Source organism: Procambarus clarkii, chromosome 50, assembly GCF_040958095.1.
Source record: "Procambarus clarkii isolate CNS0578487 chromosome 50, FALCON_Pclarkii_2.0, whole genome shotgun sequence".
NCBI lineage: Eukaryota > Metazoa > Arthropoda > Malacostraca > Decapoda > Cambaridae > Procambarus > Procambarus clarkii.
The window spans coordinates 9,558,214-9,564,213 of NC_091199.1; positions in this window are offsets into that span (position 1 = coordinate 9,558,214).

Sequence of the window (6,000 nt, forward strand, 5' to 3'; positions counted from 1 at the left end):
CAATATTTAAATAAAACGTATTTACCAGTATATTTTTCAATACGATTAATATTTTATCATTATCATTATTATTATTAACTAATTTTATTAGTACTATTATTAATATGGCATTTTTAATTATTATTTACTTATTAAAATAATTACATTGTATCATTTTAATTATATTTAAATGTTATTGGGTTTTAATTGTCATTATTATTATTTATAATCAAATTATTATATATTTTTTTTAAGATTTTTCTCAGTTATTTTTCAATTGTTATTTATATTTGTAATGGTCATAAGAAAGTTATTAACATTCTTATTAATATTACATTATTAAATTTATCAAATGTTAATTGATAAGATTATTATTAATGCTATATTCAGATTATTATTTTTATCATTAATATTGATGAGAAAGTTGTCTTCATGGCAAAGTTATTATAATTTGAATAATTATTGTGATATAATTATTTTATAATTATAATAATTTTCATTTTAATTCATATTAGGTAATAATGTTAATAAAAAATATTAAACACATAATTATTGCTGATATGATGATTATTTCTACTGATTATAATAATTATTTAACAGTTTTCTTATTATTATTATTGCCAAAGTTATCAAACAGTAGATTATATTTACACATATAAATATGAAGTAAATAAGTAATGTTATATACACAAGGTTTTCGGAAAAGAAAGTGGTATATTCTGGATATAATTAGTCCCAGCACTTTCAAAGTAATACAAGTATCTCAACAGGAAATTAAAATTATAATTGATGCGTAAAGCTAGATGAGTTTTTTTGGAATGATCTCTGTATGTATGTGTGTGCATCCCATCTCGCTTTGTATCTTTCTATATGATAACAGACCCGATAGCTAGCTCAAAATGACCCGAAATGATCTCAAGATAACCTCAAGATAACTACAGGAACATACAACGAACAAATATCATGATATTCCTAGGTATTCTAGTGTTAAAACCATATGAGAAACAAATGAAGCCTGACAGATGAGAAATCACACATACTCAAGAGGGGAAAGCATTAGCGTCAAGAGCCATGCTCTGTTTACAACTTGAGTTACTCAACGCTAACTAATATGGGACTACAACCCAATGGGTACATTACTCAACGTCAATTCAACTACGTATCATCGTTAAATTAGCGTTCGTTCAACATCGAACCAACAGTAGATATCCAACAGTAGATATCCACAATATCCAACTCTTGGATATCGTGCCCATTGGGAAGTTATCATGGGGTTATTGGTTATTTTCGAACACCGAGCATTAAGTGACATCATCCTTGAGGTTACCTTGAGGTGCTTCCGGGGCTTAGCGTCCCCGCGGCCCGGTCGTCGACCATCCACCATGGATGTTACATTGAACCGAACATCGTATATGAAGCATAAACAAACAAATCTTCGTTTTAAGGAAAGGAAAGTGGTTATCCAGCTGTTGAAATCTCTAATGTGCTCCATCTGGACTGTTGTATGCGAGCATGGATACCTCACTTTCCCAGTGAAGGTGAGTGAGTGTCTTGCAGGGCCGGTGTTCGATCCCTGATGGTCCAAGCAATTGGGAACCGTTCCGTCACCTTGGGCCAGATTCACGAAGCAGTTACGCAAGCACTTGCGAACGTGTATATCTTTCCTCAATCGTTGACGGCTTTGGTTACATTTATTAAACATTTTATAAGCATGAAAACTTGCCAATCAACTGTTGTTATTGTTATAAACAGCCTCCTGGTGCTTCAGAGCTCATTAACTGTTTAATAATTGTAAATAAAGCCGCCAAAGATTGAGAAAAGATGGACAGGTTCGTAGGTACTTGCGTAACTGCTTCGTGAATCTGGCCCCCTTGTCATATAGTGTATATGACGAGGTGAATATAGTCGTTGTATACTTTCCTAGTGCTTATATAGTCGTGTTGGCTTGGCGTCCTCTCTCCTGATAATTACTTTACTTGCAAAAGAACATCAACTGCTTATAAAAAGTCTAGTTATCTTGAGAAAGTTATGTAGGTTATCTAACCTACAGTTATCGCACGGTTTAATAATTACAATATATTGAGTCAATATAGGTTATCTTTAATTTTTATTTTTTGAATTTTCTCGAATCGGCATAAATTATTTCCAATCATTATGAAAGTTATATCGACAATATAAATTGTCTTCTCGTTATTTAGTCTTAGAGAGAGAGAGAGAGAGAGAGAGAGAGAGAGAGAGAGAGAGAGAGAGAGAGAGAGAGAGAGAGAGAGAGAGAGAGAGAGAGAGAGAGAGAGAGAGAGAGAGAAAGAGATATTGAGATTCATGCCTTAGCGAACATGCTATCTCTCCATGACTCGTCCAAATTTCACATGTTTTGAGCAAACAAATGGAAATATTTACTCAGACACTGCCCAACTAGTGCAGCCTGAGGACCTCCTATAGCACGGAAATCAGACCTTTAAAAGCCCAAAACTGTTATTTTAAATTCAGTTTCTCAGCGACATCTGAGCGAGGGAGCCTGATTGAGTTAGGATGGTGGGTGAAGCTAAATACACTTATATTTGGTAAAGACTTGAGAAATGAACGCATCTCATATTGTAAGAATGAGGTTTGAAGATGACATGCACTGATTAGTTCTTGTTCATGCATGGAATCCAATGGTTTTGTATTGTGTTGCTACGCCTGGACACGCCAATCTAACCCGTCTTGCACCAAAACTTTAACACAGTCAATATGAAACATAAGTAAATCAGATATCAATGTATCTAACAGCCTTACTTTAGCCTAACAGCTTTACCTTAGCCTAACGCACCCTCACTCCTAGCCTAACGCAGCCTCACCCTACCATAACATACAGGTAAAATAAGGCGACACAACACAAGCGAACCAAGGATATGTATGAAATATCATACATATCCTCGTACGCTAATATCATAACAAGTGAAAGAACCACGTGACTCTGGCAATGCCCGCCTATACCCATATATATATTTTGATTCTTTCATTTCCCAAATCATCGCCTATAGGGCACACTAACCAATACATTCACCATACAATTGTATCTTATACCCTACTCACCTGAGGGTATTCACCATACAATTGTATCTTATACCCTACTCACCTGAGGGTATTCACCATACAATTGTATCTTATACCCTACTCACCTGGGGGTATTCACCATACAATTGTATCTTATACCCTACTCACCTGGGGGTATTCACCATACAATTGTATCTTATATCCTACTCACCTGGGGGTATTCACCATACAATTGTATCTTATATCCTACTCACCTGAGGGTATTCACCATACAATTGTATCTTATACCCTACTCACCTGAGGGTATTCACCATACAATTGTATCTTATACCCTACTCACCTGAGGGTATTCACCATACAATTGTATCTTATACCCTACTCACCTGAGGGTATTCACCATACAATTGTATCTTATACCCTACTCACCTGAGGGTATTCACCATACAATTGTATCTTATACCCTACTCACCTGGGGGTATTCACCATACAATTGTATCTTATACCCTACTCACCTGGGGGTATTCACCATACAATTGTATCTTATACCCTGTGGGTATTCAGTCAGGTGTGAACATGTACACAAAAAAGTTCCAGTTGTACGACGCACACTTTATTGCGTCGTAAGCTTTATTCTCGATACGCATCGTGTGCGCATGCAGTGTGTGTATATCAGGATACATAGGATGTACATAGGTACACAGTACAGTATGTACATCTGTATACATAGTGTGTACATCAGTATACATACTGTGTACATCAGTATACATACTGTGTACATCAGTATACGTAATATGCACATCAGTACACATAGTATGTACAACTGTATATGTATTGTGTACATAATATACAAAGTATGTACATCACTATACATAATATACACTAGAATACATAGCAAATTCATTTCAGCTTGGTATTAGATTCGGGACATTTTGTAGGGATGAATCTACCTACTTTTCATTGAATACCGTGTTTACTTTTAACGTTATAGACGCTAACAAATAAAATCCATCATATATATATATTATAGCAAATCATACTTTGTAACAATCAAAGGAAGATTTAGTGTACAAATATAACAACAAGAACAACAGCAGCAATAATATTAATCATATTTTCTACAAGATATCATATTTTCTACAAGATATCATATTCTCATTCTGTTTATGAAAGCCCAGTACGGTGTTATTAAGGTTATCGGCTGTCTCTGCTAACGTTATCGTAGGCGAGAATGAATATTACATGAATAATTCATAATAAATCATTGTGTCGAGGGGGGGGGGGGACAGGCAGCCAGTATATATAAACATGTTAGGCTTATATCAAGGTTCCCTTCCTCCTCCCACACCGAAGATTGAATTACTGATCACTCTCCAAAATGCAGTTATGGCTATCTCCTGGGGCCCTATTTTACTGCTAGGTGAACAGGGGCATTATAGGTTATAGGAAACGCGCCCAATTATTTCTGTCCCGCCCGGGATTCGAACCTGGAATTTCCGACTGTGAGTCGAGAGCAGAATCAGGTCATATACCTTGTTCGCCGTTCAGCTGTGGAAGCATTTTGTGCTCGATGGAGAGAATATGGCAGTTTAATTAAATTCATAATTCTATTAGGGATTAAAATGCATTTGGAGGTTAGAAAATAAGAATGATTGCGGCGATAAAGCTAAACTGTTTACACATTTCTGTGTGTAAAGCTAAACTGTTTTTCTACATTGACACTACTTAAGTATGCTGGCTAAATGAACAAGTCCACGCGGGCCGTTATGAGGGTTCGAATCTACGTCCGAGGGTCATATGAACAGATCCACAAGGGCCGTGATGAGGGTTCGAACCTTCGTCCGAGAGGATTTGTCTCTTGGACGTAGGTTCGAATCATCACGGCCCTTGTGGATTTGTTCATTTGATTCATCATGCTATTGTGATTACTGTGTGTATACCGGCTAATTAACTCGTCTCATTATGATCTCCTTCCTACATTAGTGTTACATTACACACAGAAATCACACTAACGTGATGCATCAAATGAACAAATCCACAAGGGCCGTGACGAGGATTCGAACCTGCGTCCGGGAGCATCCCAGACACTGCCTTAATCTACTGAGCTACGACAGGGTTAAAAAAAAAAAAAAGAGTTGAAACCGAAGTTCTACTGAACTTACTGGATCCCGTAACCTCTCCGAGGCACAAACCAGGATTTTACACAACTCCCCCCTGCACTCGAGTTATGTCAATATTGTAGCTCAGTCGATTAAGGCATGCTGGGATGCTTCCGGACGCAAGTTCGAATCCTCGTCACGGCCCATCGGAAATGTTTGTTTAATTATCGTGAAAGTTTCTGTACACATTTTTGTCTTTGGTCTCACGCTTCACTAACTAAATATATTTACAGGTGGACTGAAACGATATCGTTTCTCCATTTTCGTATCTGTGGTTTAGTCGGCTTCACTATAGTAGCGTTGTTGTTTTAGATTCAGCTACTGGGAACACAAAGTTCCCAGTAGCACGGGCTATGGCGATCCCGTAGTGGACCTACCTGGCACAGGAGCGGGGCTGTACGTCTCGTCCCAAATCCTTATCCCTTCTCAGTGCTATATAGTCGTAATGACTTGGCGCTTTCCCCCGATAGTTCACTTGTAAGACCTACGTAAAAGGGCAAACGACCAAGTGACGTATTAAGAAATCGAGAGAATTATGTCTGTAGAGTCCTGAGATGCATCTTATAATCCACCCAATTGTCATAATATTTTCTCACAGACGGGCAGAGATAGCCTAATCTACTCTATCCCTTTGAGATGTATTTTATTGTCTCAATAAACGTTATCTTGGTTATCTTGAGATGATTTCGGGGTTTTTTAGTGTCCTCGACCAGGCCTCCACCCCCAGGAAGCAGCCCGTGACAGCTGGCTAACACTCAGGTACCTATTTTACTGCTAGGTAACAGGGGCATAGGGTAAAAGGGACCACAGGATTATAAGTCCAGCG